The 13012-nt window shown below is 41.1% G+C and overlaps 1 protein-coding gene and 1 non-coding gene across 2 annotated transcripts in view; both read right to left on the reverse strand.

The window, feature by feature from the left end:
- The window catches only part of TEX11 (testis expressed 11), a 377626-nt gene that overhangs the window by 299900 nt on the left and 64714 nt on the right, over positions 1-13012 (reverse strand). The window lies entirely within an intron of this gene.
- On the reverse strand, positions 8792-9007 carry LOC112131229 (small nucleolar RNA U3). The gene has a single exon (XR_002913348.1). It is a non-coding gene; the product is annotated as a small nucleolar RNA U3 (small nucleolar RNA).

Genomic DNA, 13012 nt, shown 5'->3' on the forward strand with positions numbered 1-13012 from the left:
CATGCCTGTAATCTCAGGCTACTTGGGAGGCTGAGGCAGGAGAATGGCTTGAACTCAGGAGGCAGTAGTTGCAGTGAGCCGAGATCACACCATTGCACTCCAGCCTGGGCAACAGAGTGAGACTCTGTCTCAAAAACAAACAAACAAACAAAAATAACAAACTATTAACACATAAAAAGACAAGGACAGATCACAAAAAAAAAAAAAAATGCTGAGTGAAAACAACCAATATGAAATGGTTACATAGTGTATTATTACATTTATATAATGTTCTTAAAATGACAAAATTATAGAGATGGAGAGACTAGGTTTTGGTTGCCTGAGGTTTTGGATGATGGGAAAGGGGTATCCCTATAAAGGGGTTATGTAAAGAATCTGTGTGGTAATGAAACTGTTCTGTATCTTGATTGTGATGGTGGTAGTGAACATGAATCTACACCTACACATGTGCTGAAATTGTATAGAACTATATAAACATATGCAAACACACGTAAGTGAGTTCATGTAAAACTGGTGAAATCTAAATAAGGTCTGTGGATTGTATCAATGTCTATTTCCTGGTTTTATATTGCGCTACATGTATGCAAGATTTTGCCACTGGCGAAAAACTGGGAGAAGGGTACACCGATCTCTCTTTACTATTTTTGTAGCTTCCTGCAAATCTATGCTTATATCAAAATTTTAAAAAGTTTTTAGAAACACGTTTGTTGGCCAGGCACAGTAGCTCACGCCTGTAATCCCAGTGCTTTGGGAGGCCGAGGTGGGTGGATCACCTGAGGTCAGGAGTTCAAGACCAGCGTGGTCAACATGGTGAAACACCATCTGTACTAAAAATACAAAAATTAGCCAGGCGTGGTGGTGGCTGTCTGTAGTCCCAGCTAGCAACTCGGGAGGCTGAGGCAGGAGAATCGCTTGAACCCAGGAGATGGAGGTTGCAGTGAGCCGAGATGGCACTACTGCCCTCCAGCCTGGGCAACAGAGTGAGACACGGTCTCAAAACAAATAAAATAAAATAAAATCACATTTGTTTAATACCACCACCAATTTCATCAGAAAAGACTAAGTATTGGAGGGGGAGGAGTCAAGATGGCCGAATAGGAACAGCTCCGGTCTACAGCTCCCAGCGTGAGTGACACAGAAGATGGGTGATTTCTGCATTTCCAACTGAGGTACCGCGTTCATCTCACTAGGGAGTGCCAGACAGTAGGTGCAGGACAGTGGGTGCAGCGAACTGTGCACGAGCCAAAGCAGGGTGAGGCATTGCCTCACCAGGGAAGCACAAGGGGTCAGGGAATTCCCTTTCCTAGTCAAAGAAAGGGTTGACAGACGGCACCTGGAAAATTGGGTCACTCCCACCATAATACTGTGCTTTTCCAACGGGCTTAAAAAACGGCACACCAGGACATTATATACCGTACCTGGCTTGGAGGGTCCTACGCCCATGGAGTCTCACTTATTGCTAGCATAGCAGTCCAAGATCAAACTCCAAGGCGGCAGCGAGGCTGGGGGAGGGGCGCCTGCCATTGCCCAGTTAGTTGTTTGATTAGGTAAACAAAGCTGCTGGGAAGCTTGAACTGGGTGGAGCCCACCACAGCTCAATGAGGTCTGCCTGCTTCTGTAGGCTCCACCTCTGGGGGCAGGGCACAGACAAACAAAAAGACAGCAGTAACCTCTGCGGACTTAAATGTCCCTCTCTGACAGGTTTGAAGAGAGTAGTGGTTCTCCCAGCACGCAGCTTGAGATCTGAGAATGGGCTGACTGCCTCCTCAAGTGGGTCCCTGACCCCCGAGTAACCTAACTGGGAGGCACCCCCTAGTAGGGGCGGACTGACACCTCACGTGGCCGGGTACCCCTCTGAGACAAAACTTCCAGAGGAAAAATCAGGCAGCAGCATCTGTGGTTCACCAATATCCGCTGTTCTGCAGCCACTGCTGCTGATACCCAGGCAAACAGGGTGTGGAGTGGACCTCTAGCAAACTCCAACAGACCTGCAGCTGAGGGTTCTGTCTGTTAGAAGCGAAACTAACAAACAGAAAGGAAATCCACATAAAAAACTCATCTGTACATCACCATCATCAAAGACCAAAGGTAGATAAAACCACAAAGATGGGAAAAAAACGGAGCAGAAAAACCGGAAACTCTAAAAATCAGAGCACCTCTCCTCCTCCAAAGGAACGCAGCTCCTCACCAGCAACGGAACAAAGCTGGACGGAGAATGACTTTGACGAGCTGAGAGAAGAAGGCTTCAGACGATCAAACTACCCCGAGCTACAGGAGGAAATTCGAACCAATAGCAAAGAAGTTAAAAGCTTTGAAAAAAAATTAGACGAATGGATAACTAGAATAATCAATGCAGAGAAGTCCTTAAAGGACCTGATGGAGCTGAAAACCAAGGCACGAGAGCTACATGATGAATGCAGAAGCCTCAGTAGCTGATGCGATCAACTGGAAGAACGGGTATCAGTGATGGAAGATGAATGAAATGAAGCGAGAAGAGAAGTTTAGAGAAAAAAGAATAAAAAGAAACAAACAAAGTCTCCAAGAAATATGGGACTATGTGAAAAGACCAAATCTACGTTTGATTGGTGTACCTGAAAGAGACGGGGAGAATGGAACCAAGTTGGAAAACACTCTGCAGGATACTATCCAGGAGAACTTCCCCAAACTAGCAAGGCAGGCCAACATTCAGATTCAGGAAATAAACAGAACGCCACAAAGATACTCCTCGAGAAGAGCAACTCCAAGACACATAATTGTCAGATTCACCAAAGTTGAAATGAAGGAAAAAATGTTAAGGGCAGCCAGAGAGAAAGGTCGGGTTACCCTCAAAGGGAAGCCCATCAGACTAACAGCTGATCTCTCGGCAGAAACTCTACAAGCCAGAAGAGAGTGGGGACCAATATTCAACATTCTTAAAGAAAAGAATTTTCAAACCAGAATTTCATATCCAGCCAAACTAAGCTTCATAAGTGAAGGAGAAATAAAATCCTTTACAGACAAGCAAATGCTGAGAGATTTTATCACCACCAGGCCTGCCCTAAAAGAGCTCCTGAAGGAAGCACTAAACATGGAAAGGAACAACTGGTACCAGCCACTGCAAAAATATGCCAAATTGTAAAGCCCATCAAGGCTAGGAAGAAACTGCATCAACTATCGAGCAAAATAACCAGCTAACATCATAATGACAGGATCAAATTCACACATAACAATATTAACATTAAATGTAAATGAGCTAAATGCTCCAATTAAAGGGCACAGACTGGCAAATTGGATAAAGAGTCAAGACCCATCAGTGTGTTGTATTCAGGAAACCCATCTCACGTGCAGTGACACACATAGGCTCAAAATAAAGGGATGGAGGAAGATCTACCAAGCAAATGGAAAACAAAAAAAGGCAGGGGTTGCAATCCTAGTCTCTGATACAACAGACTTTAAACCAACAAAGATCAAAAGAGACAAAGAAGGACATTACATAATGGTAAAGGGATCAATTCAACAAGAAGAGCTAACTATCCTAAATACATATGCACCCAATACAGGAGCACCCAGATTCATAAAGCAATTCCTGAGTGACCTACAAAGAGACTTAGACTCCCACACAATAATAATGGGAGACTTTAACACCCCACTGTCAACATTAGACAGATCAATGAGATAGAAAGTTAACAAGGATATCCAGGAATTGAACTCAGCTCTGCACCAAGTGGAACAAATAGACATCTACAGAACTCTCCACCCCAAATCAACAGAATATACATTCTTTCCAGCACCACACCACAGCTATTCCAAAACTGACCACATAGTTGGAAGTAAAGCACTCCTCAGCAAATGTAAAAGAACAGAAATTATAACAAACTGTCTCTCAGACCACAGTGCAATCAAACTAGACCTCAGGATTAAGAAACTCACTCAAAACTGCTCAACTACATGGAAACTGAACAACCTGCTCCTGAATGACTACTGGGTACATGACGAAATGAAGGCAGAAATAAAGATGTTCTTTGAAACCAACGAGAACAAAGACACAACATACCAGAATCTCTGGGACGCATTCAAAGCAGTGTGTAGAGGGAAATTTGTAGTACTAAATGCCCACAAGAGAAAGCAAGAAAGATCCAAAATTGACACCCTAACATCACAATTAAAAGAACTAGAGAAGCAAGAGCAAACACATTCAAAAGCTAGCAGAAGGCAAGAAATAACTAAAATCAGAGCAGAACTGAAGGAAATAGAGACACAAAAAACCCTTCAAAAATTAATTAATCCAGGAGCTGGTTTTTTGAAAAGATCAACAAAATTGATAGAACGCTAGCAAGACTAATAAAGAAGAAAAGAGAGAAGAATCAAATAGACGCAATAAAAAATGATAAAGGGGATATCACCACCGATCCCATAGAAATACAAACTACCATCAGAGAATACTACAAACACCTCTACGCAAATAAACTAGAAAATCTAGAAGAAATGGATAAATTCCTCAACACACTCTCCCAAGACTAAACCAGGAAGAAGTTGAATCTCTGAATAGATCAATAACAGGCTCTGAAATTGTGGCAATAATCAATAGCTTACCAACCAAAAAAAGTCCAGGACCAGATGGATTCACAGTCGAATTCTACCAGAGGTACAAGGAGGAGTTGGTACCATTCCTTCTGAAATTATTCCAATCAATAGAAAAAGAGGGAATCCTCCCTAACTCATTTTATGAGGCCAGCATCATCCTGATACCAAAGCCTGGCAGAGACACAACAAAAAAAGAGAATTTTAGACCAATATCCCTGATGAACATCGATGCAAAAATCCTCAATAAAATACTGGCAAACTGAATCCAGCAGCACATCAAAAAGCTTCTCCATCATGATCAAGTGGGCTTCATCCCTGGGATGCAAGGCTGGTTCAACATATGCAAATCAATAAATGTAATCCAGCATATAAACAGAACCAAAGACAAAAACCACATGATTATCTCAGTAGATGCAGAAAAGGCCTTTGACAAAATTCAACAACCCTTCATGCTAAAAACTCTCAATAATTTAGGTATTGATAGGACATATCTCCAAATAATAAGAGCTATCTATGACAAACCCACAGCCAATATCATACTGAATGGGCAAAAACTGGAAGCATTCCCTTTGAAAACTGGCACAAGACAGGGATGCCCTCTCTCACCACTCCTATTCGACATAGTGTTGGAAGTGCTGGCCAGGGCAATTAGGCAGGAGAAGGAAATAAAGGGTATTCAATTAGGAAAAGAGGAAGTCAAATTGTCCCTGTTTGCAGATGACATGATTGTATATCTAGAAAACCCCATCGTCTCAGCCCAAAATCTCCTTAAGCTGATAAGCAACTTCAGCAAAGTCTCAGGATACAAAATCAATGTGCGAAAATCACCAGCATTCTTATACACCAATAACAGACAGAGAGCCAAATCATGAGTGAACTCCCATTAACAATTGCTTCAAAGAGAACAAAATACCTAGGAATCCAACTTACAAGAGACGCGAAGGACCTCTTCAAGGAGAACTACAAACCACTGCTCAAGGAAATAAAAGACGTTACAAACAAATGGAAGAACATTCCATGCTCATGGGTAGAAAGAATCAATATTGTGAAAATGGCCATATTGCCCAAGGTAATTTATAGATTCAACGCCATCCCCATCAAGCTACCAATGACTTTCTTCACAGAATTGGAAAAAACTACTTTAAAGTTCATATGGAACCAAAAAAGAGCCTGCATTGCCAAGTCAATCCTAAGTCAAAAGAACAAAGCTGGAGGCATCATGCTACCTGACTTCAAACTATACTACAAGGCTACAGTAACCAAAACAGCATGGTACTGGTACCAAAACAGAGATATAGACCAATGGAACAGAACAGAGCCCTCAGAAATAATGCCGCATATCTACAACTATCTGATCTTTGACAAACCTGACAAAAACAAGCAATGGGGAAAGGACTCCCTATTTAATAAATGGTGCTAGGAAAACTGGCTAGCCATAGTAGAAAGCTGAAACTGGATCCCTTCCTTACACCTTATACAAAAATTAATTCAAGATGAATTAAAGACTTAAATGTTAGACCTAAAACCATAAAAACCCTAGAAGAAAACCTAGGTAATACCATTCAGGACATAGGCATGGGCAAGGACTTCATGTCTAAAACACCAAAAGCAATGGCAACAAAAGCCAAAATTGACAAATGGGATCTAATTAAACTAAAGAGCTTCTGCACAGCAAAAGTTTGAGCTTTTAGGGAAAAACTGAAATTTTAGAAAATGTGTACTTCTACCATGAGCTTGGTAGCTTCTAAATACTTAGTCTTTTTTTTTTTTTTTTTTTTTTTTGAGACAGTTTCATCAGAGTGAACAGGCAACCTACAAAGTGGGAGAAAATTTTTGCAACCTACTCATCTGACAAAGGGCTAATATCCAGAATCTACAATGAACTCAAACAAATTTACAAGAAAAAAACAAACAACCCCATCAAAAAGTGGGTGAAGGATATGAACAGACACTTCTCAAAAGAAGACATTTATGCAGCCAAAAAACACATGAAAAAATGCTCACCATCACTGGCCATCAGAGAAATGCAAATCAAAACCACAGTGAGATACCATCTCACACCAGTTAGAATGGCAATCATTAAAAAGTCAGGAAACAACAGGTGCTGGAGAGGATGTGGAGAAATAGGAACACTTTTACACTGTTGGTGGGACTGTAAACTAGTTCAACCATTGTGGAAGTCAGTGTGGCGATTCCTCAGGGATCTAGAACTAGAAATACCATTTGACCCAGCCATCTGATTACTGGGTATATACCCAAAGGATTATAAATCATGCTGCTATAAAGACACATGCACACGTATGTTTATAGCAGCACTATTCACAATAGCAAAGACTTGGAACCAAACTAAATGTCCAACAACGATAGACTGGATTAAGAAAATGTGGCACATATACACCATGGAATACTATGCAGCCGTAAAAAATGATGAGTTTATGTCCTTTGTAGGGACATGGATGAAACTGGAAACCATCATTCTCAGCAAACTATCTCAAGAACAAAAAACCAAACACTGCATGTTCTCACTCATAGGTGGGAACTGAACAATGAGAACACATGGACACAGGAAGGGGAACATCACACACCGGAGACTGTTGTGGGGTGGGGGGAGGGGGATGGGATAGTATTAGGAGATATACCTAATGCTAAATGACGAGTTAATGGGTGCAGCACACCAACATGGCACATGTATACATATGTAACAAACCTGCACGTTGTGCACATGTACCCTAAAACTTAAAGTACAATAATAATAAAATTAAAAAAAAAAGACTAAGTATTTAGGCAGTGGCTCATGCCTGTAGCCCCAGCACTTTGGGAGGCCAAGGCAGGTGGATAACTTGAGGCCAGGAGTTCCAGTCCAGCCTGGCCAACATGGGGAAATCCCCATCTCTACTAGAAATACCAAAACAAAACAAAACAGAAAAGCCAGCTGTGGTGGTGTGTGCCTGCAATCCCAGCTACTTGGGAGGCTGAGGCATGAGAATCGCTTGAACCTGGGAGGCAGAGGCTGCAGTGAGCTGAGACTGTGCCACTGCGCTCCAACCTGTGTGGCAGAATGAGACTCTGTCTCAAAAAAAAAAAAAAAAAAAAAAAAAAGACTAAGTATTTAGAAGCTACCAAGCTCATGGTAGAAGTACACATTTTCTAAAATTTCAGTTTTTACCTAAAAGCTCAAACTTTTTCACTGGCAAAAAATACTGTCAATTGTTTTCCCAGAAGTCACATGCTAACCTAAGTGTCCATCAAAAGATGAATGGATGAAGAATGCAAAATGGTACATATACACAATAGAGTCCTATTCATTTGGTTCATTTTATTTTATCTTTTACTTTTGAGAGGGAATTTCACTGTCACCCAGGCTGAAGTGCAGTGGCATCATCTCGGCTCACTGCAACCTCTGTCTCCCGGATTCAAGCGATTCTCCTGCCTCAGTCTCCCAAGGAGCTGAAATTACAGGCACCTGACACCACGCCCAGCCCATGTTTATATTTTTAGTAGAGACGGGGTTTTACCATTTTGGCCAGGCTAGTCTTGAACTCCTGGCCTCAGACGATCTGCCCGCCTTGGCCTCCCAAAGTGCTGGGATTACAGGCGTGGGCCACTGTGCCTGGCCCACTTCATTCATTTTTATGAAAACATCTGCTAAATAGCCAAGTTTATGTGTCAGTCATTCTTGAAATTAAAAATAGTTAATCCAGGCAGGGCACACTGGCTCACGCCCGTAATTCCAGCACTTTGGGAGGCTGAAGTGGGCGGATCACCTGAGGTCAGGAGTTCGAGACCAGCCTGGCCAACATGGCAAAATCCCGTCTCTACTAAAAATACAAAAATTAGCCGGGCATGGTGATGCGCACCTATAGTCCCAGCTACTCGGGAGGCTGAGGCAGGAGAATCGCTTGAACCCAGGAGGTGGAGTTTGCAGTGAGCCGAGATTGTGCCACTGCATTCCAGCCTGGGTGACAAAGCAAGACTCCATCACACACGCACACACAAAATAGTTAATTCCGCTCACAAATTAAACAATCACTTAAGAGCCTCTCCTCCAGATAACCATCACACTTCGATATGCAACAAAAGTGCTATATGAGTGTTTCCCTTTTCATCACACATAATATTAAAATGTGTTCAAGGGTCCAAGATTTAATAAAATTAATCATCTTTACTCCCTTATCAAGGATGGTTTTTTGTAAAACTGGCATCCTTTTTATTTATTTTTTAAATGAAAACCACTCAGATTGCATCCTTTCCTTCCCAGTCTCCCAAAGGAAGAAAAGAACGATCATCAATGGCAAATGGCAGTTGCAGCAAAGCAACATCAAGAGCCAGCTTTACACTTAGGAGATAATGCTGCACCTCTTCTTTGTGGTTTTCAGTGCTATACACGTTCAGAGAAACTTCTCTAGTAACGAACTATAGAAATTATTTCTGAAAGTATAGTCTTAAGACTGGCATTCTTTTTAAAGTAAGAGTATAGCAGTGATGAATAAAAAGATGACTAGTCTGTATGTTAGTGCCACTATCCTGATTCATGTCGAAGTGCCAGCAATCTTACCCATCATTGCTTTGCATCACCACAGCAAGTGCTAAAACAGCAAAAAATAGGCAAACAATGTTTTAGAATTATTATAAAATAGTTTTGACCTCCCAGAACCTCCCACCATAACTTCTTCCATTGCCTCACCACCCATTCAGTCCCTAAACACTTACAGTCTATTTTCTACTATTATCTTATGATATAGTTGGAATATTTGTCCCTTCCAAATCTCATGTTGAAATATGATGCCCCAGGTCAGGCATGGTCGCTCACGCCTGTAATCCCAGCAGTTTGGGAGGCCAAGGTGGGTGGATTGCTTGAGGCGAGGAGTTCAAGGCCAGCCTGGCCAACATGGCGAAACCCTGTCTCTACTAAAAATACAAAAATTAGCCGGGCGTGGTGGCATGTGACTGTAATCCCAGCTACTCGGGAGTCTGAGGCATGAGAACCCAGGAGGCAGAGATTTCAGCGAGCCGAGATCATGCCACTGCACTACAACCTAGGCAACAGAGCAAGACTCTGTCTCAAAAAAAAAAAAAAAAGGGGTGGGGAAGAAAGAAAAGAAAGAAATGTGATGCCCCAATTTTGGAGGTAAGGCCCAGTGGGAGGTGTTTAGGTCATGGAGTCAGATCTCTCATGAATGACTTGGCTCCCTCCCCACAGTAACAGTGAGTTCTTGCTCTAGTAGTTCCTGTAAGATGGCATTGTTCCAAAGAGTCTGGTATCACCCTCCCCTGTATCTCTTTTTCCCTCTCTTGTCATGTGACATGCCTGCTCCCCTTCGACTTCTGGCATGATTGAAAGCTTACTGAGGTCCCAAGCCAGAAGCAGATGCTGGCATATGCTTCTTGTACAGTGTGCAGAACTGTGAGCAAGAATAAATCTCTTTTCTTTATAAATTACCCAGCCTCAAGTATGCCATTATAGCAATACAAAATGAACTAAGACACCTTACTACTGAAACTGCTTTCTACGGTCACTATCATCTTCCTAAACGTCAGGTCCAATGGCGTTATTCCAACCTCATTTTCTTTTATTTCTCTGAAGCACTGGCCACTGTTGATCATCCTTTCCTCCAAGCTCTCTTCTCATGGATGACCCACACTGTTCTAGTCCTCTTTCATCTCTGGTATTCCTTCTTTTTCGTTTGCTCTGCTTTTTGAAATTTTAATGTAATTAAATTTGATTTTTTAAAGACAGGGATTCACTCTATCACCCAGGCTGGAGCGCCGTGGTGTAATCATGGCTCACTGCAGCCTCAATCTGTGATCCTCCTGTTTCAGCCTCCCATGAAGCTGAGACCACAGGCATGTGCCACCATGCCTGGCTAATTTTTTTTCTTTTCTCACAGAGATAGGGTCTAGCTATGTTGCCCATGCTGGTCTTGAACTCCTGACCTCAAATGATCCTCCCACCTTGGCCTCCCAAAGTGCTGGGATTACAGGTGTGAGCCACCATGCCTAGCAGTGTTTGCTCTACTTTCGACTATACTCTCCCACCTCCCAATAACATGTAAATGTTTGTGGAATGAACAGGCTTTATTATCCTCCCTTTCCTGCCTCCAAAGATTCAATGTTTCAAGTCCTTCTCACTGAGCATAAATGATTGCTTCCATTATATGTCTCCTGTATCTGTCCCTTCTTTCCCATTCTCATTGGTACTACTATAGTCCAGGCTTTCACCAGTTCATGCTTACACTATGCCTTGATTCTGTTCACTTTTCAATCAATTCTAAACACGATTACAGGTTACTCTTCACTAGGTGCCACCAAACCTCTTTCTAAACACTTTCAATCACCCCAGTACCTTTAGGAAAGTATCAAAAGTATTTTTTCAAAGAGGTATATTTGGGCTTTCTCAACCTGGCCCTACTTATTTCTCCAGACTTAGCACTCATCGTGCCCTTGCAAAATACTTTCCTTCAGATAAACTGGTCACACTGTTCCTTAAACATGGCATGCACATTTCTGCCTATATGACTTTGCTCATGTGCAAACCTTTGCTCTGCCTGGAATATTCTGTGCCCTCTTCTCCACTTTCCTAAGTCTGTTTCTTCCTTCAAAGTTCAAATCATGCTCTAAATCCTGTGTGTCTTCTCCTACAACCCAGTCCACAATAATCTCCCCACTTTTCTACACTCTTGTAGCACTTGCCTATACCGGTGTTTTTCAGTCTTTCACATTTTACATACTACTGATCACTCTTTTGATAGGATGGGGGGTGCAAAAAGATCAGAAAGGAATAATAGGGGGAGAGCAGATTCATTTGTACCACACACATTTACATAATATCTATTACATGCTATGTACTATGCTAGAAGCTGACAATGCAGATTAATTTTTTTACATTACTACTTTTTTAACTACTAGGAAAGATGGTGAACCAAAGTCCTTGATATAATAGAGAAAGCTGGCTTTCACTTGGCTTGTATCTCCAGGATAGTCTCCATCATAGTCTTTATAGGTAAGCTCATAGCCCCTTCCTCAGTGTGACCCTGTCAGCTTCTACAAGTGGTCTCACTTTAAATAGGGGAGGGACCAGAAGCAAAACATACGACCCTTGCATCTGCAGATGATGCACACTGCAGAAAGAGGCATTGCCAGTAACCAAGGGAAATGGGGAATTAGGAGAAACACCAAGATCTATAGTTATTTTTACAATTCTAAAAGATTACAGAAGGGTAATTTGGCACATGCATTCACAGAAAAGTATCCTTCACCTTGCAAGTGGATATAGGGATTGAGGAAAAATAAAATGTTAACAATTGTTAGGAAGGTCATGTGACCACTTTAGACAAAGTCTGTGTCCCACCTAACCTAAGTCATTCATTTGGCACTTAATATTTTCCTTTTCCAGTTTTAGAAAATGTATTCATGACCTATCTCTCAAACTAGCTTATAATTTTCTTAAGGAAAATGACCATATATTACATCTCCACTCACACATAGCACTGAACACTGCATGTAGATCACTTATGTGTACAACTATTATAGTACCCAATTTTTTCTATCTTGCATGTGCATCCTTTATCTCACCAACTAAACTATAATCCTTGAGGATAGGATATGTGATTATTTGCATTATTCCACAAAACCTAGCATAGTAGTCTGTTCATAGAAGATATTCCTTGTCTGTTGAATAATTTAATAAATAATAAAGCAATTATCTACCTGGTTAAATGGTAGGTGCCTAGAGAAAGATAAGGCCTCTCAGGAGCTTTATTAGGACAGAGAAAACTCATTATCAAACACCGCTATTAACCACCGTTTTAAAGATATCTTCTCCCAAGCAAATATCAACAAAACTCATAAACTCTAATGGTGAGAATGTCTTAGAAATGAAAAATTAACTTAGAGCAAAAGGAATTAGCCTTCACTTCAACTTCTGAAGATGTCATCACTTATCAAAGTCAAGAATTATATAATTCTCATTACTGATTATAACAACTAACACTTTTAACCAGCTATATAAAGATGCCATTTAGATATCAACATCCACCACACTGAACAAATGCTACAAGACTTTCTGAAATCATAGGATCTTGGTGTTAAAAGGGACTTAAGGGTCATAGTAGTCAAATTTCCTACCAAATGAAGGAATTCCTTCTGCAATGTATAATTCTTAGGATATTCACACCTTTGCTTACAAATTTCCAGTGAAAACAGATTTAAAATATTGCAGGAAAGCTATTCCATTATAGGATTACTATCACTGATAAAAGGCTACTCCTTACATTAAGCCAAAATCTGTCTTCCTATAATTTCTACCCATTGTTCTTCATTCTATCCTGTGGAGTTTAATTCCTTTTTAATACAATAGTCCTTAAAATATTCAAAGAGAGCTATCATTCCTACTGTCTTCTTTTTCTGAGACAAACATCACTATATTCTCCAAATATTTTTCATATATTTT

Source organism: Pongo abelii, chromosome X (genome assembly GCF_028885655.2).
Source record: "Pongo abelii isolate AG06213 chromosome X, NHGRI_mPonAbe1-v2.0_pri, whole genome shotgun sequence".
Classification (NCBI taxonomy): domain Eukaryota; kingdom Metazoa; phylum Chordata; class Mammalia; order Primates; family Hominidae; genus Pongo; species Pongo abelii.